The sequence below is a fragment of the Onychomys torridus genome, chromosome 1, assembly GCF_903995425.1.
Source record: "Onychomys torridus chromosome 1, mOncTor1.1, whole genome shotgun sequence".
In the NCBI taxonomy this organism is placed as follows: domain Eukaryota; kingdom Metazoa; phylum Chordata; class Mammalia; order Rodentia; family Cricetidae; genus Onychomys; species Onychomys torridus.
In genome coordinates, this window is record NC_050443.1 from 97,079,288 (window position 1) to 97,099,201 (window position 19,914).

The following is a 19,914-nucleotide window of genomic DNA, read 5'->3' on the forward strand; positions in this document are numbered from 1 at the left end:
GCTGGCAGTGTGGCTCAGTGCTAGAACCCTTGCTTAGCTCCAGGCTCTGTGTGCCACTCCTAACAGCACAGAGACAGAGTTTGAAGAAAGGAACAGATATGCTAAAGGGGAATTTGGAAGAGCGCATCACCTACTTGGGAACGTGGGAAGCATACATTTCACAACATGGACCTTTTTTGTCCCCACATTAGGGTCTGTCACACCCAGAGGTGACTCTTCTTAAAAGAAAACTGGAGCTAATGGAAGGGCAGGGAGAAATCAGGCCTTGGCCCAGCCCACAGGATGGTGTACGTAGATCCTTAGCTGTTCCACGGTGCATGTCTGCAAAGGCCCCTGCTGCCCACAAAAGCGTGAATTCCTTAAGTGCCTACTATGCTTCAGACACTTTACACATGTTGTTTCCAAGCCTTACAGGGGAGGAAATTATGTTAGAGGTTAGATCATTTGCCTGGCTCTGTCTGTGAAAGTAGCTGAGGAGGTAGAACTCTCTACAGAAGCAGGTCTCTCCTCGAGACTCACAGTGTTCCTTCCTCAGACCAAGGACAGGAGGACTTGGGGGGGGGGGATGTGCTTGGTGTGCTTTGAGAGTCAGCACAGATGTGAAAGCAGCACCCCGAGAAGGAGCCAGAGACAGATGAACCCGGAAATCATCCTCCTGCCTGCAAGAGCTGGATGATGTGGAATGCCCAGAGCAGGCAGAATGTGGGGGCCCAAGGTCCTTAGTCGTTATCTTAGGGCTGGGAGGGATGGGAGGACGGGGGGTGGTGGGGTGGGGGGGGGGGTGATGGTCTCTTCCTTCCCTTGATGCTATTAGACAAGGCCTCTTATAGCCCAGGCTGACCTGGAACTCTCCATGTAGCCAAGGATCCTCCCACCTCCTCCAAAGAAGTCTTGGGACTACAGGCATGTGCCGTCATACCTGGGTTTTCTTTTATTGTTTGTTTTTCCTCGTCCCCCACCCCCACTTCCTTTTGTCCCTCTCCTCCTCTGACAGGGTTTGCTCTGTAGCCCAGACCTGCTCAAACTCTCATTTCTCCTGTTTCAGCCCTGCAAGTTCAGGGATTACAGGTATACATCACCGTACTTGGCCAGAGCTTGTCTCTGGGGAACAAAATGTTGGAATATTAACAGTGTGCACGATTGCATAAATCTGTGAATTTGCTAAAGCCATTGAGTTTTGGCTGCTCTAAGTGAATGGGTTGTATGGCATGCGAATTCCATCTCAGTAAAGCTGCTGCCGAAAAGTAGAAATGAAGGGCCAGGCCGGGTGGTGGCAGTGCACGCCTTTAATCCCAGCACTTGGGAGGCAGAGCCAGGTGGATCTCTGTGAGTTCGAGGCCAGCCTGGTCTGCATTGTGAGATCCAGGACAGGAGGTCTCCACAGCAAGCAGGATTATTGGGGACAGGCTCCTGCCGTGCACAGCCAGGCACACACCTGCTTCCTCACCTCCACCAGTCCCTGATTCCCGTCCCTACCCAGAAAGTCCTCCATGGCTGCCCTGACTCACTCATCCATCTCTTTGGCTTGTCTCACCTCTCCCAAACTTGTCTTATAGCATGTCTGTTGGAGTTGGGGCTGTGTCTTCCTCACAGTCCAGGAAATAAAGAAACATGTGGCTGCATTTGACCTTGGCCACAGTGAAGGGTGTGGGAAGCTGACCCTGGATGGCCAGGACCCCTGTCACCGGGCTTCATTTCGACCATCTGCTAGGTTTTCGATAGAGCTATGTTCATTCCTTTGTGAACCCCCTTTCACTGTGTGGTGTGTTTAACTTGGTCAACTGATAGTAATTTTTACCTGTTGAGTCCCTGCAGTTACCCGAGATTTTAGTAGTTTATTCTGTGTGTTGTCTATGGGACTGCACCAGCCTGTTATGTCCCTGACAGCAAGGATGAGCTGGTTTCTGTTCCTCCCTTCCCTTCCTGATTTCCCGTCTCCACCTCCCCCCATGCCCTCCCTTCTCCTTCCTTCCATGGCAGATTGAAGTACTCTACCACCGCACTGCATCCTCAGCCCTGCCTCTCTTCTCTTTTAATCTCTCTTTCTTTTGCTATTTGACAGTCACCTATCTGTACATACTGAGGGTTTTTTCCTCCTATGGTTTGGGCCCATTGACCCTTAGCAAGGTGCTCTTGGTTTTATTTTCTACAATGTAACTCCAGGTCTTGGTCTCCTCTTTTGAGACCCACAGTTTCTATAGTGGTGACAAGGGTCCCACTCTCTGTGTGCTTGTCCTGAAGCAAGCACATCATTCACAGCAATTCAGCTACTCCATCTAAAGTGAGTATGACTGATCACATCAATGGCTAAGAAAGCTGAGTCACAGAGAGCTCATCAGTATACCCAAGGCCACACTGCAAAGAGGTGACTCCAGGGTCCTCCCTCTCCCCTCATATTGCTGCATTATGTGGCTGCCACCTATGGAGCGACAGTGCTTAGAACTGATGGTGTTGCCTAGAGCATCTCTCAGGATCCGCCTCTGATTCCATTGCCAAGGGCACAAAGCACATGATTCTTTGTGCCTGTTGGCCTTAGAGAGCAACGATGCCACCTGCCAAGTGGCCCCACCTCCCCCTCTGTGAGCTTGTTGACTCACGGTATTCACCCTTACAATCTAAATTTAGAATCCAAACAGCTAAAGTGTCTGCCAGATTTCAGATCCGACTCTCATTAGTCCGAGCTCGGATGCATTTAAAGGCATAGAGCTAAGGAGGCTGGACGTTACAAAGCACAGAGCAGCTCCTTTCCCTATACACAGCCCACTCACCAGAGCCGTGAGCTCTCATCACAAGAAGTGAAGAAAATATCGAGGATCTTAAGCTCCCCTCGCTCTGCTGTCACCCGTACAGAAAACTTGACAGGGCTTTGTGTGGCTCCCTTTGAGCAGGAGGCCTCAGTTTACACTCAGGGGCCATGCAATTTGTTCTGCTGTGACCACACACATTGAAGTCACCCTCATTCCCCTTCACAACATTCGGAGATTTACCAGCGAGAGTGGCTGATAATGGCAGAAACACAGGAGCCTCGAGACCTGCCCTGGAGGTGAGGCTGGGCACTTTGTAGCTGTGTATCTTTGAGCCACAGGTGGAACTTTCCTGATTGTTCAGCTTTTAACTGTAAGCCCAGCTATAAAATAAACCCCAGAAGATTTGACTTAATACTCCTGCAGATTCTTTTTTTTTTCTCTGCAAGATTTTAATGCTTAGTTTTCACAAACACAAGTTTCTATCCAATTTGATGACTTACAGTAAAGTGTACTAACCTTTAAAAAAAATGGACATTATTCAACTATCCTCCATAGTCTCTTCCACTGTTTTAAAATTTATCACTGTGAGTTTTTACCTATTACTCTCCTGTATTTACATTTGCATTGCATGTCTTAAGAATAAACAAAATCCATGATATTTTGGTTAACTCAGTGTATTTATAAAATGGAAAGTTCTACCAAAATACTTTTCACTGGAAAAAATAAATAGAACAGACAATAGATCTACTCAAAGTGCACATTCACTTTGGTAGACTTCAGTGGAGGACAGTTCATGACAAGCATATTTGCCTTTATTCCCCAGAGCCGATCAGCTTCCAAGCTAATGGTTGCATCATTTTTAACTGAGATTTTATCATGTTGATATCTGGTTCATTCCACATCATCTTCAGCCAAGCTCTGAGCACTTACAATTCTCTGACTAATGGTTGGAAGCTTGGTCAGAAGCATCTGGAACACTGGTGGTGGAGGAGTTTGCTGTAACACTTGCAGCAGCTGCTGAGGCCGTCCATACACAGCAATTGCATTTGTCAGGTGGTCCACACCCTTCTCGTATTCACCTTGTGCTAACAACTCTTCACCAAGTGGTATCTCTTCAAGGAAAAATTTCTGAACAGCTTCAGTATCTTTTAAGTCAGGTAACTTGGAAAGCCCAGCTCTCTCCTTAGCAAGCTTCTGTTTCTTTCTTCGTTCTTGAAGTTGGGGTCACTCCGCCTTTTGCGGTCAAAGTAGATGCAGTACTGGATGAAGAGAGCACCGCACAGGCCTGCAGCGATGGCACTGTTCCGGCCCACCATCTTCGCTCGGCTGGGGTGTAGGCCGGGCTGGGGGGGCCGCGGAGGCCCGCCAAGCAGGGGTTAGCTCCCAGCGATCGGTCGGAGCACACCGGCCACTCCGGTCCCGCAGATTCTTACCAGCTGTGTGACTATAAACAAGCTACGCAGCCTCTCTGAGCTGCTTTGGTTTCCTCATCTGAACAGTGGAAATTATACAACCTCCACCCCCCACCCATTTTAGAGAGACTCGGACGAGATAATACCCTTGTTTAAGCTTCTTTTCCTGTTGCTCTGATAAAATACCCTGACCAAAGCAGCTTACAGGAGAAGAGGTTTACTGTAGCCCACAGTTCCAGGGGGTTGTGAAGACGTCACGATAGCAGAAGCTCGAGGGACCCGGTCTCATTGTGTATCCAGCCAGGAAGGAAGCAGACAGCAGTGGTTGCTTACGCCCAGCTCACTTTCTCCTTTTTGTGCAGACCAGGATCTCAACCCAGGGAATGGTACACCCACAGTGGACAGGTCTTCTCATCTGTTGACCTCATAGAGGCAACCCCACACATGTACACCCAGGGGCCCATCTCCCAGGCGATCCTGGATTTCATCAAGTAGACAAAAGAGGTTAACCATTATGGCATGTAGCACATTAGGATTTTTATGATTTTTACTATTAGGAATAATGCTACTGTGAGCATTCATTTCCAACATTACATATAGACATGCAGTTTTTCACTTCTCTTGGGTATTTATTTAGGATTGGAATTGCTGGGCCATGTGCTAACTTTAGTATCCCCACCTGAGGAACCCCCAGGGTTGCTCTCCAATGTGGCTGAGGCAGGTCACATTCCCACCAACCCTGTGGAAAGGTGATAATATGTGAACTGGCTGTCACTCAGTATTGTCTGTTAGATTACAGTCATTGTAGTGTCAAGTGGCATCTCACTGTGGTTTGATTTGTATTTTTTGATAACTAATGCTGTTGAGGATCTTTTCTGAGTGTGTTGGCCTTAGTGTATCTTCTTCAGAGAAATATCAGTACAAAACTTTGGCTCCTTTAAATTGAGTTGTTTGTATTCATTAGTAAAAGTGTGTGTGTGTGTGTGTGTGTGTGTGTGTGTGTGTGTATGTGATGTGTGTATGTGTGTGTGTCTGATGTGTGTGTGTGTATGTGTGTATGTATGTGTGTGTGTGATGTGTGTGTGTGATGTGTGTGTGTGTGTGTGTGTGTGATGTGTGTATGTGTGTGTGTCTGATGTGTATGTGTGTATGTATGTGTGTGTGTGATGTGTGTGTGTGTGTGTGATGTGTGTATATATGTGTGTGTGTGTGTGTGTGTGTGTGTGTGTGTGTGTGTATTTTGCATTCAAGTCTCTTATCAAATGCATGATGTCAGTTCTGTGGGATGTCTTTTCTGGGGGAGCTCACAGAGGTTTCCTAGTGAGAGCTGAGCTTGTTTTCCCAGCAGGGCTGCATAAGAAGATGATTGGACCACAGGCCTGGGTTCCAGGTGTTTGGAAGGGTCTACACATGGTTATATCTAGCAAGGGGGAGGTCTTCTGCTTCACCCCTTGGCATTGTTATAAATAGCACTTTTGAATAAAGTTTTGAACAAAGTGGATAAAGATCCAGGCCCTCCCGAGGCTATCCTGTGTTGCTATCTGTCTCTCTCCCCTCTGTCCTTCTAATCTCTTATCCCTCACTCTTTAAGAGTACCCAGGTAAAGGTAGAGGCTGGTCCCCCACATTTTTCTTTCTCTTTCTTGATGCTACCTTTTTGTTTGTTTGTTTGTTTTTGGTTTTTTGAGTCAGGGTTTCTCTGTGTAGTTTTGCACCTTTCCTGGAACTCACTTGGTAGCCCAGGCTGGCCTTGAACTCACAGAGATCCGCCTGGCTCTGCCTCCCGAGTACTGGGATTAAAGGTGTGAGCCACCACCCGCCAGCTTTGATGGTACCTTTAAGGCACAAAAGTTCTTTATCCCACAGTGTTTTCATTTGTTGCATGAACCTTTAGTGTTATATTCAAGAAACCAGCCTAATTCAAGTTCATTAAACTTTTCTGACTTTTCCCCCCAGAATTTAAGGCTTTTAACATGTTTGTTTAAGACTTCAACTTATTTTGAGTTAATTATTTTATTATATCTTATTATTTACCGATATGGTGGTTGTTTGTTTGGTTATTTATTTAGTTATTTATTTAGACACAGGTTCTCAGATAGCCCAAACTGGCCTCAAATTCACTTTGTAGCTGAGGATGACCTTGAACTCCTGATCTTCTAGCCTCTGCCTTCCAAATGCAGAGGTTACCAGTGTGTACCACTTTGCAGACCTAATTATTTTATTTTTATTTATTCTCAGATAGAGTATTAGTCCATAGCCCAGTCTGGCCTGGAGCTCACTGTGTATGTAGCCCAGGCTGCCTCAGCCTCCCAAGTGTTGGGATCACAGACATGTGCCACCACACCTGGCTTGACTTATTTTCCATGTTTGTATAAGGTAAGGGTCCAGCTTCATTTTTGTGCATGTGGCCATTTTCCCAGCAACATTTATTCAAGAAACCCCTTCTTCCCTGTTAAATGTCTTAGCATCCTTGTTGAATGTCAGCTAGCCATTGCTGGAAGGGTTGGTTCGGCTCACTCAGTTTGATTCCATTGGCTTGGATGTCTGTGTTAGGTTTTGTTTTGTTTTCTTTTGGTGTGATAGAGAACTGAGAAAAGCAGCTTGAGGGGAAAGAGTTCTTTTGGCTCATAACTTCCAAGGTTTCAGCCCATTGTGGTGGGGAGTGTGCAGCTCACATCATCATGGCCAAGAAGTAGAGAGAGAAGGATGGAGAGAGAAAACAGCACTAGCAGAAATCCTTTCTTTGTCCCACTAGGCTCCAAGCATAAAGGATGGTGCCACCACATCCAGGGCTGGTCTTACCCATTAGTTGGTCTCTATAAGCATGCATAGACTTGCCCAGTGGAGTGTTTCTTTAGTCTCCTAGAGATTTCTCAGTCCAGTGGAATTGATGGTCAAGATAACCCATTACAATGTCCATCCATTCTCAGGCAATACCACCCAAGTTTTAAAATTGGCAAGTGTGAGCCATATCTATCTATCTATCTATCTATCTATCTATCTATCTATCTTTGATAGTGGGGATTAAACCCAGGGTCTTACACATTTTAAATCACATTCTACCATTGAGCAATATCCCCAGTCCTGCCCTGCTTCCCCTGAGATTGTTTTGGCTATTGTGGCTCCCGTGGGTTTCTAGCTGCCATACCTCCTGTCAGTCTTTGTGAGGATACAGCTCTATCTTTAATGTTATATACATGGGGTCATATTGCGGGGCAGTTATTTTCATATGCTTCTGTTTCGTCTTGTTTTTGTTCCTTTAACCTAGTGTTATAACTATGCCCCAGACAACAAACTTCTTTCACATGGGGCATGGCTATATGATCTGCTTGCTTTCCTACTGTTGTTTCTGAATCTCTCCCTTCTAGCCATGTTCTTACTCCATTCCGTGACCTGTGAGTGCAATGTGGGTCTGTGTCTTGGGAGACACTCCCAGAAATGGCCTTATAGGAGTTTAGTTTCCTTTGTAGACTATTGAAGACATTTTCCCATGGTGACAATTTCATCCTTCTAATTCAGAGTTTGATGCAATATCCCTAGCATCAACAAAACAGTAAAAAGCAAGCAAAAAAACCGAGGAAGTCACTAATCTTGCTAGATGGCCCAGTAGGTAAAGGCACCGAGCCTGATGACCCTGCATTTTATCTCCAGGACCCACGTGGTGGGAGGAGAGACCAACTCCAGAAAGGTGTCCTCTGACCTCCATTCAAGCAAGCATACAGTGTGTCACATGGTGCATGCCTTTAATCCCAGCACTCCGAGGCAGAGGCAGGCAGATCTCTGAGTTTAAAGCCAGCCTGGTCTGCAGAGTGAGTTCCAGAACAGCCAGGGCTATGTCGAGAGACCCTGTCTCAAAAGTAAATAAATGAATAAAGTAATTCTTTAAAGAGGAAAGTCACTGGTCTTCCTGAGCCTGCTTTGCCATCTGGAAGACAGAGGTGGTGAGGTGACTCTAGAACTGTTTGGAGGGTTAAATGGCCCCGCACCACAGCAGAACTAAAGAAGCAGTAATTAGTAGTGCTAAGAGTTCCTGTTATTTTCACTGATAAAAGAGAAGCCTGAGGTGTCCTAAGTTTAGTTACAGAGGATGGAGGATGGAGACAGGAAGAGATAAAGGAAATTGGCCAATGAGTGTTCATTGGCCAAAGCCAACAAGCAAAGGCCCACTCCACCTTCTGCATGTGTGCCAGACTCTGGACTTAAAAACAGCAGCAGCAGAACTTTGACCTAGAATCTGAGGAGACTGACTCTTAGGCACCTCCATCTCCTGCTTATGAAAGGACTTTCCAGACTATGAATCCTAAACCATCCAGAAGCAAGAAGCACTTCTCCTGACTGGGTGGTCTATCCCCAAGCTTGTCCATTTGCATTTTCTGGCTCCTCTTGTCTCTAACTAGTTTAAACTCAGTGTAAACAACTTATACTTTTCTTGCCCCAAATTTCATTATAAAATTAGGGGCAGCACCAGGCCCTAGGCTTGGAGTAGATCCAAGGCAGGGAGCAAGCCAGCTGCCTTCCCAAGCTCCTGCCTCCATGATGGATGGTAGCCTGGATCTATGGGCTGAAATCAACCCATCCTTCCTTAAATGGCTTTGGTCTGGGTGTTTTGTCAGAGCAGCAGTTAAACTAATACAGACAGCAGCTCACTGGACTGAAGTATTGAGGAGACACAGGAGAGATAAGACATCTTCTCTAAGGATGTGAGATGATAAGAGAGATAAATGGGTTTCTCACATTAGTGAGTGAAGATATTCATGTTTTTCTTCCAGGATACTGGGGGTCCCTTAAAAGGAACTCACTATTTGAGACCTTGGAATGTTAATCCTATCCCCTTCTGATGTCTGATGAGTCTGGTTTCTGAGTTTTGGGGTTTCTTGATCTGAACCCTGTCTGCCCTGAGGTCCAAGTCAACCATCAAGATGAGAGAGTGGAGGCTAGGGATGTAGTTAGAGTGCTTGCCTAGACTTCATCTCCAGTACCACACAAAATCAGGCACAATGGCACATACCTGTGGTCCCAGCACAGGGGAGGTAGCGGCAGGAAGATCAGAAGTTCAAGGTCACCCTCGACCACATAGGGAGCCTGGGATGTATGCATCTCTGACTCAGAAGATGAGCGGATACTGCCCCCGAATCCCTGAGTGTGAGCGGCAACAATGATGTATTGCCCTGCTGTACTTGTGGAGATATTTAAACACAGACACTATTTGTTTCCACTTCTCTGAAGGCCAGTGGAGCCTGCACAGCTTCTGCCAGGTTGTGGATGAGCTGCTACACTGTAAACCCTCTTGGGATGCCTAGAATGTTTCTAAAGGCTCAATCTTGGCTCTGGCAGCTGAGAATGCAGGGCTAAATAATAGCCCTAGACATGGTCAACTGGGCTCGCCTGTGTTCATTTATGCTCATGACTCACTGAGTTCTGGAAGACACCAGCTCTCAGAGGACAATGTAGTAGGCAGTGAAATTCTAGTCGTCATGCATTTTAACTATTTGCAAAATGGGGCTTTCTGTGTACACTGAAATGTAGGAAGAAAGTGTTAACAAGTTAATATAAATCCACACGAATAACACATAAACCGAAGCTTGCCCAAGAGTGTAAAGAAAATGTGTTGAAATACTGGTTTTAAGTGCTACATTTTCCATTTCTCTTAGGGCAGTGAAGTCTTCATGTAATCCAGAAATGTCTTATTAAATATTCACCATGTGCTGTGCAGTAGGTGCCGTCATATTTCAATCTTTGCACTCTACTGAAAGGTTTTTAATTAACTTACATTAATTAGGTTTATCATCCTATGACTGTAACAAAATACCTGAGATAATCTACTTACAAAGAGAAGAGGTTTATGCTGGTTCATAACTTCAGAGGTTCCCATCTAGGGTCAGTTGTTCTGTTGTTTTGAGCCTGTGGTGAGGCAAAGTATCAAGGTGGGGATCATGAGGTAGAACAAGCTTGGCTGGATGTAAAAGAGAAAGAAAAAGATGGGCCAGGGTGCCAGTATCTCCTCAAAGACATGGCCCAGTGACCTAACTTCCTTTTACTGGCCCTCACCTCTTGAAGGTTGAACTACCTCCCAATAGAGCCGTGAGCTGGGGCCCAGGTCTCTGTCACTAGCACTTTGAGATAATACTTACCTAACCATAGCACGTTCCCATTATGGATGAGGATCAGGACTTCTGTGGCTTGAAAGACTTGTTTGGATTCCCTGGTGATAGACTGTGGGATTCCAAGCTAGACATCCTTGCTCTGGTGTGCTTAGCAACTAAGTCCTTCTTGGGGGACTCCACGGTGGCTCTTATGTTGTGTTTCCTTTCTCAGTAAGGACCTGGCTTTCCTCTCCTATGAAAGCAGGCCTTTGGGGCTGAGAGTGTAGCTCAGTTGGTAGATAGCTTGCCTAGCATCCAATAAAGTCCTGGGTTCGATCCCAGCACTGCCTGAAGTTCCAAGAATCAAGATTCTCCGTAGGGTTCTGTCTCAGGGTAGCCAGCCTTGTAATCCCAAGCCCAAATATGCCCGTGTGGAACACTGCCTCCAAGGAGATGGAGCTTTGAGTTAGCTTTAAGGGCATTGTTTAAAAGTCAGCAACAGAAAGCTGCAATTAATCTACCCTGGAACTTGTCAGCAGCCCCCCCCCCACACCCATTGCCTTGTGGCTTCTAGGTTGCTCAACTCTCCTAAAAATAACACAGCCCAACATCTGGCACTGTCAGGAGAAGGAGGTAAATCTACCAGGCCACTGACATTTATGCAAAAAGCCAGTAGTTATTTCTCTAAGGAAAGGACAGATTTCCTCTTCTGCTGTGGGTACAAGAAAGCATAGGGCTTTCTTTTTTTCTTTCTATTTTTTTCCTGTATTCTTCAAATTTTCTAAAACGATGTGTTGCTTTTATAATGGAAAAATAGTTTCTCTTAGAAAATAAGCTATTTGGGAAGAGGAGGGGTGGGGGGAGAGGAGGAGAGAAGGTGGAGAGTGGATGAGGAAAGCACACCATATGCAAGCATGGAAATGTCGAGTCAACCCACTGTTAGTCCAGTTAGTACATGCTAATAAGAGAAGATGATTAGTGTAGTAAAAGAAAAATTAAACCCTCTACAGTCCTGATCTGGCCCTGATTCCAACTCGGAGGAATATGAAGGCCTAGATTGTATTCTTTCTTTTTCATGTCTTGTTTTACTACATGGGTCTTACTACATGGCCTAAGATCCCCTGGAACCCATGGTCTTCCTGTCACAACCTCTCAGTCTTGGCTTGTGCCATCATGCCAGGAAGCCCATGGGATTCCCAGACAGATGCAGGCGGGAGTCTTGCCTGTCCATTCACACAGCTCTGTGACCGTGGGCAAGCCATTGACCCTCCCTTTGCCTCCACCTTCCAGGTAGCAAAGCTGTCTCTCAGAGTGCTTGTGAGGACAGTGCGAATGGACAGACAGACACAGAGCTCTAGGCAGTGTTCAGCACCTCATGATGTACATTTCCTGCTGAACTCTGAGTCACCGATGCCATATGTAGGGTCCCCCGACTTGCTGAGGCCTGTAACTTTTTTTTTTTTTTTTAAGACAAGGACTCCTGTGTAGCTCAGGCTTGGAGTGGAGCTTGTGGTCCTCATGCCTCAGCCTCCCAAGAACTGAGACTACAGTCATAAGCACCGAGTGACTCTTGACCTTGAGTCTTACAAGATCTTCAGATTATTGAACCCAATCTTTCCCCCCAAGTTTTCCCATTTTATTTTATTATACACGTTTATTTAAAGCTGTCAGCTTTTTCATTTAACTCTTCCCATTTTTTTTGTAGATGTAATTCTAAACGGTCTTATTAAATAAGAAACACAGAGCCAAATGCAGAGTTAAAAGCCCAGAGATCAGAGAGTAGTAGCCAAGAGCTAAGACCACCTTCTTACCACCTGCTGCTGCTGCTGTCCTTCCCCTGAGAAAGAGACCTACCTACTTCCTGTGTGTCTGTATTTTTATTGCCTTTCTGTTCTGCCTTCTCATTGGCTCTAAACCCAACCACATGACTTTCTTGTCACTGCCCATCTATACATACCTCCAGGTCTCTATGGTTGGTATTGAGATTATAGGCGTGTGTCTCCAAACTGGCTGTGTCCTTGAACATACAGACTCTGCCGGCCATGTGATCGGATTAAGGGCATGTGCTACCACTGCCAGACTTCTGCTTAAAGGCTATGATTTCTGATCCCCAGGCAACTTTATCTACTAACATACAAATAAAATCACATTTCAGCACAAATAAAATATCACCATATTTTTTCCTTTTAAAAAATTATTTTTGACCATTTCTTCTTGCATAAGGGACTTGGAGTTCATGTTCTCCTACCTCATTCTTTCCTCACAGTCCTTCTCCCACACCTGTTGACTCCTTGTCCATTCTAGCTGGTCCTGCTATACTTTGATGCCTCACTTTGTTTTTGTTTTTGAGATAAGGTTTCTCTGTGTAGCCCTGGCTGTCCTGGAACTTACTCTGTAGACCAGGCTGCCCTTGAACTCACAGAGTTCTGCCTGCCTCTGTCTCCTGAATGCTGGGATTAAAGGTGTGCACCTCATGTGTGTGTGTGTGTGTGTGTGTGTGTGTGTGTGTGTGTGTGTGTGTGTTTGTGTGTGAAGCCTTATGCAAGTGGTTGTGATGATTGCAAATGTCTGGCCATGCTTAGTAGACAGCGTTCTGTAGTTCTCTTCCCCATCCTCCGGCTCTCACAGTCTTCCCATGCCCCTCTTCCAAGATGTGGGTGCCATATGGCTGGGCATTCCACATATCTTGATTCTCAGCAGTTTGATGAATTGCTAGACTTTGCTTTGACCATTGTGCACTCCTGAAAGAAGCTTCTCTGACTTCAAGTTACAGCAGCCTCTTGTATACAAACATAAACACGCCGGAAGCACTTTAGCTAACATGTCAGCAAAGCCTCAGTAGTAGATTCCCCTATAGGACCTTGTCCTCCCCAGCCATAGGCTGTTGCTCAGGCTTATAACACTAGGTGTGTGTTCCCTTGTGGGGAGCAGGCTTCGGTCCCAATCAGGGAGTGGGTGGTTGCCCTGGATCTGTGATGTCACTGTTGTGCCTGTGGGCATATCTTGGCTGGAAGGTTGGTATTATTGAACATGAGTTCCTAAGCTGAGTTAGATCACTGATAACTTTTCTCCCCAGTGACTATCACGACACTGGGAATGTTGTCAACAGGCACAGCACTGCTAGCTCAGCTCCAGCTTGATTTCATGGTGTCCTATAGCCAAAGTGTGTGCTCTCTTCACCAATAGGATCTTACCATTTAGTTCTGGTGGACAGTCAAGAGCACTGGCAATAGCCTGGGTTGTTTTGGGAGCCTCTGGGAGGTCCCTGGCCAACAACTAGAGAAGTATCTAACCTCCGGCACTGGGACTTAGATTTTAAAACCTATGGCTTCTGTTTTTTGTGGATGAGGTAATTTACAGTAGTGGGGGGTATCAGCCAACACATTCCATGAGCTCCTGTATATGTCTACACCATGTAACAACCACCTGGATTAAGATGGAAAACATGTCAAGGACTCCAACAGGCTCCCTGAGGCCCCTCTCCCCACTACACAACCTCTCTCTCTTATAACTCCAATATCCACAGAAAAATTTGCTAAGCCTCAAATTTTCTGTTACTCAGAAACACAGCAACAAACCCGAGGTTTCTTCTGCTGAACCTTCTGTCTGGGAGGCTCAGCTTTATCATCTAGAGATCATTAGATGACTGGCTATTGCTGTGACATGTTCTTCTGAGTATCTCACATTTGCATAGCCATCCATTTATTGGAGAGCATTTGGGATGTATTCCCCTGGGGCCCTCGTAAGAAATGCTGGTCCTTTGCCTGCTGTTGGATGTCTTCTGGCTGTAGATTTTCATTGGCACCTATGGGATTGCTGAGCTAGGGGGTGTCAACTTAACAGAACTGTCTTTACAGGATGAGCACTTGTGCCTGGAAGATGACCTGTGACAGAACATAAGTTTGGGGAGAACATTCCAGAAGAATTTCTTGCTTCTGGCACCCCAGCTTACTGTGTACATATTGAGTCTCCTGTGGATCCTTTTGTCTAACATATTCATATTCTCTCCCTCTCCCGCTATATAACCTAGGGTGACCTTGAACTTGTGATCCACCCTTCTCCAACCTTCCAAGTACTAGGATTATAGACATGCACACACACACACACACACACACACACACACACACACACACACACATAAATTTTTTTATTAAAAAAATATTTCCTTTCCTTTTACCTACTAACCCCTGTTTCTCCTTCCTCCTCTTCTCCTACTCCCCCTACCTACCCCCATTTCACCCCCACCTTCTCATAGAGAGCAAGGCCTCCCTTGGGTAGTCAACACAGGCTGTTATACCACGTTGGGGCTAGACCTAGTCTCTCCCTCCTGCATCAAGGCTGAGCAAGACATTGCACCATAGGGAATGGGGTCTAAAACGCCAGTTTGTGTACCTGAGGTAATTCCTGGTCCCATTGCCAGGGGACCCACAAACACATCAAGCCACACAACTTTCACCTCCATTCAGAGGGCCTAGTTCAGTCCCATGCAGCTCCCCAGCTGTCAGTACAGAGTCTGATATGTTTTCATAGGGTTCCTTTAGAAAGAATACTCACCCGAGGGGCTGGGGAGGTGGCTCAGTCAGGGAAATGCTTAATGTAAAAACCTGAGTTTGGATCTCAGGGACTCACATAAAATCCAGGCAGGGCAGTGTGAGCCTCTACACCCAGCACTGGAGAGGTGGAGACAAGAGGATCCCAGGGCCTTGCTGGCCACCCAGTCTAGCTGAATCAGTGAGTTCCAGATGAGTGAGAGATCCTGTCTCAAAAAAATGAGGTAGTGAGCAATTGAGGAAGACACAGAATGTTGACACCTGGCCTCCACATACATGAGCCCACACCTACACAATCATATATGTACATATACACATACCCACGTGAACGTGTACATACACCACACATGAGAAAAGAAATAAAAAGAAAATAATACCCAGCTAAATAGCAGCCCACATACTGTGTGTTGTAAGCCAGGAAGGGATAAAAATTCACTTGTCTTCCTTTCAGCCATCTTTGTTAAGTTCTCTTTTTCTTTTTGAAAATGCAGCTGAGAGCCTGAGTGGTGGCTGGGCAGAGGCCATGGCTATAATTTTGTGGGCAATGACTGTGATTTTGTACAAGGCTGGCACATGTAAGGGCAGACTACAGAGAGTTCACCAGGAGTGAATGCAAAGTAAGAGCCACTTGTTCTAAAAGGAGAATGACTTTTTATATTTAGAGAAGTGTTGGTGGGGCATGCAGTTTCTACCTCCCTTCCACCTCCCCCTTAGAGGACTCATCAGGGATGGTTGGTTCGTGATGCCAGCAGGACGGTGTCTTTGTGTCATCCTTGTCTCTCCGGGGTGTTAACTTGGCATCCAGCAATTTCAAATGGACCTCACCATCAAAGCTGACAGGAAATGTGCCCACTGTGTTTCCTCTGTGACATCCTTCTCAAACCTTGTGACATCATTACATTTGGAATGGCTTCACCACCTTTATCAATGACCAGATGTCCAACTGTCTTCTTCTTTTCTGTTGCTGTGATAAAATGTCCTGACCAGAGCATCTTAAGGGAGAAAGGGCTTATCCTGGCTCACAGTTCAAATGTACAGTGCACCATGGCATGGAAGTCAGGGTGGAAGGAGCCTGAAGCAGGTGGTCACTTTGCACCCATAGTTGGGAGGAAGAGAACAATGGGATTGCATGATGCTGTGCAGCTGGCTTTCTCCTTTTTATTTGTAGTCCAGGATCTCCTACCCAGGAATGGTGCTATCCACAGTGGGAAGGTCTTCACACTTTAACTAGCATAAATAAGATACTCTCTCACAAGTATTGCCCAGAGGGCTCCTGCCCCAGGTGATTCTAGGTTTCAAGTTGGGTGTTCAAACTGTTCTTGGGCTGTCTGCGATTATGACATGACACAGTCCCCAATGCTTTTGCTCCAGCATATGGAAGTTGTACTTTTTATTATAGGAATCTTTGTTGCTCTAGTGGGACATGTATGAGACTTTGATCCTGTCGGGGTTTAGGATGCAAATATAGAGGGCAGACCACCCATAATATGACCTCATATAATTACTGAATCTGTCTATGTCCTCAGGTTCTCTTTCTGTAAAATCAGAGAAAGCCCTTAACCTCACTTTGACGTAATACATGTCAAAACTTCAATGAGAACCATAGAAATGTTTACTTTTATTATTTGCCTGGAAAATGGGCTTTGATTAAGTAAAATAAAAATGAACATTGGGCCAGCTGCAACTCTCTGGAAAGCAGGCCCTGCACCTCATCTGGGAAGCACAGCAGAGCTGACCCTGTTGATGGGGGTGAGGGTGAGCTGGGCCAGAGAATGTGAGTGTGAGAGATCTGGCCTTGCTCCTCATCTGCCATAAGGCAGCATGGGCAGGGGAGAGATTCCCCTCCCCTCCCCCACACCAGAGGTGGGTGGGAGAGCTGGCCCTGAGGTCATAACAGGAGAGCTGTCCCTGCCCCTCAGCAGCTGCAGCACTCAGGAGAGTGGCCCCTGCACTTCACCTGGACAACACAGCAGAGCTGGCCCCTGAAGGTGTAGGTGTGGGAGAGCTGAACCTGAGGGTGTGAAAGCAGAACTGGTTCCATCCCTTGCTCATCATTTTAAGGGGTGAACTAGCCAGGGCAATGCTGGAGAGCTCACCCTGGTGGTGAGGACAAGGGAGAGCTGGTGGGCTGACCAACCCTGCAACTACCCAGGCCCAGAGCCAGGGTTACGTGCTGTCCCCACCCAAACATCCACCCCATCCATGATCTGCTGGAGCATGTGAAGGGGCTGGTTCTGCAGACCCAAAGCTGCAGGATCTCAGGGCAACAGTAGAATAACCAAGAGGAGTCCCAGTGAGGGCCCAGCATCGATGGTACAGCAGAAACCAGAGGCCTCGAACCAGACCAATGAGTCCTTGCAATGAACAAGATATATGGACAAAGAATTTACTGTGTGACTCACTGTGTCACACTGTAGCCTCTATGACGAGATGGATTTTTTTCCTTTTTATTTTTTTCTCTTAAATTTTATTTTATTTTATTTTGTGGGGGAGGTTACAAGGGCAAAGGGTGGATACGAAAGGCTGGGGAAATGAATGGGACCGAGATGCACGATGTGAAAGACACAAAGAATAAATAAAAAGAAAGTTAAAAAAAACCATGAACACTGGGGATAGGAAGTGGCTCAGCTTGCCCAGCCAGCATGAAGCTCCAGGTTGAATCCTCAAAGGCAGAAGGAGCAGGAGTTCAAGGCTATCCTCAACTACTAACCAAATTCCAGGCCAGCCTGGGCTATAAAAGACCTTGGTTTTTGTTTTGTTTTTAATTATTTAAAAAATATCAAATAAACATTGTTAACTTTCTGATAAAAATTGCTGAGTGGAGAGAATGGCCCTGTCCTTTCTGTGACCTCAGGCCCTAGCACTCTTGGGGGACTGTTGATGCTTGTGGAGGAACACTCACAGAAACAGCTTCTTCCTGCTGTGTGAACACTGGGGACTTGAGTTTCCTGAATATTTTTCTGCCTAGCCCCACAAGCTCCTGGAGGGCTTTGCCCTTAGGCTGAATCGCTAACACCAAGGGTTTTAGACCCAATTAGACTCACTGCAAAGGCACTGTTTTCACACCTGACTCCACAGTTGACTCAGTAGTCTGTGACTGACAATGTTCCTTCACCAAACTTGCCAGATCCAAGGAGGCTCACAAAGGAATGCAGTGGGTGGGGGCTGATTCCCAGGTTCAGCCTCGGGAGATCCATTTGAAAGTCTGGGTGGATCCCTGGAATCTGTATTTTTGCTCTGGGTGATCCTTTAGTGGACACTGTGAACTGGTGTTGCCCATGTCCCCTCCTTTGAACCTGAGGCCTCAGCCCTCTCCATCCCATGCTGCTGGCTGTGAGGTTTGTCTGGGCTGTGGCCTGGGTTCTCAGCTGCAGCGCTGGAACTGGAAAGGATGGCAGGACTCAAGAAATGGGTGGAACCTCATTGGTATGCAAGGCTCCCTTGTCACATTGCTACCAACAGCAGCTGAAGAAGGGCTGGCACATCTCTTTGGGATTTTCCATTCCTCCTGGCCCTTCCGGAATTGGCTGGACACCAGCTTCCCAAGGGCGACAAGGACAACACAGGGGCACCGAGGCGTCTGCCTATTGACATCTCTAAAGTAGAAAGTGGGTCCTTCTCTGCTAAATTCTCCCCTCCCTCACTCCCATCCCCTCCTCCCCACAACCTCCTTTTACAGAGCGCACACCTTTACAGGGCTGTATTCTGCTGAGACCTGAAGGACTCAGACCCCTTCGGCTACAGATTGATTGACTGGTTAAGTCAGTGTCTCACTGTGTTGGGCCTTAAGCAATCCTCCCCACATTACCTTCTCGGATTGTTCTGAGCCTCCTGTGCAACTACCCTGCACTATCAATAGACTAATAATGTGAGCTGGAGCACAGAGCCATGGTTCATTCATGCTCACTGCTGTAGAGTCACTTACTGCTCAGAGAGAGCAATGTTCTCCTGTGTGCTGACAGCCATTTCCTGTCTTCTGCTGCTGTAAGAGGGCATTTACTTAGTTATTTTGACTTTTGTATGTGTGTGTGGGCCTGATCACTCTGTACTTTAATTGAGGCAGGGTCTTTTACTGAACCTGGAGGTCCAGCCTAGTCAACCTGCACTGCTGATGTCTGATACCAAGCCCACCTGGCTTTCATGTGGGCACAGAGATCCAAATTCTGGTCACCACACTTGTTCAACAAGCCCTTTAACCACTGAGCCATCTCCCCAGCCCCATGTCACGAGCAATTTAGTTCTTGTCTTGTGGTTCATGCATTCAGGGCCTTCAGCACAGAACAAGCTATGGTGTCACCTGTATTTAGCATGACCTTCAATTTCCTTTGCTAACACATTTTCCTACTGTGCTTGCCCATCTAGAAGAAACTGATATCTCTGTAGGCAGGGCCAGGAATGGGGATGGTCCAAGCTCACCAGATCATTCCACTGTGAGGCCACAATCTACCTTTACTTTCAGCCCCTCAACTCTAGACACTGTCACTCAGCTGTCTGTTTTGAAGAAACATCCTTAGCTCAGTCCTGTCCCCTCAGGCCTCAAGGTGTCTTTGTGATGCCTTGAAAAAAGTGAGGGCCTTTTCCAAAGCAAGGCCAAAGCATAGGGGTAAAGAGGTAGAGTGAGATGGGCCTAGTTAGAACAGGGACAGAGATATACAGGTGAATTCTTCAGGTCCAGCAGAGGGAAACTTAAGGAAAACTCAGGGGCTGGGAATCCTTCCCAGAAGCCAAGTCTTCCCTTCACCTACTAACAGCCTCCTGTACACTTACCTGACAGTTGTAGATCAGTTTAGTTTGAAGACTTACAGGAACCGCAATGATGCATCAAGCTGAGAGGAATTCTAGACTGTGAGGGCTATAGTCATGTTTCTTGAAAGTGATTACAACCATAATCTGTTTTCAACTTTATTTGGACATTAGTGGCACACAGGAACCCCTATGAATACTAATACCTGGGTCTCAGTCTAGTGACAGCACATTTTCTGGGGTGAGGCCCAGACACTAATCATCTTTGGAAAATGACCATGTGGTTCTTATATGGAATCAGGGTGTAGAACCTGTTGGCTGTGGGTCTGACACCTGTAACTAGCATCCATCAGTCACTTGGGGAGCTTGTTAAAATGCAG

At 46.4% G+C, this 19,914-nt stretch overlaps 1 protein-coding gene and 1 pseudogene across 2 annotated transcripts in view; one reads left to right on the plus strand and one right to left on the minus strand.

Moving 5' to 3' along the window:
- Positions 1-19,914, plus strand: part of Iqck (IQ motif containing K) — a 118,344-nt gene that overhangs the window by 94,791 nt on the left and 3,639 nt on the right. The window lies entirely within an intron of this gene.
- Positions 3,626-4,063, minus strand: LOC118585666 (annotated as a pseudogene).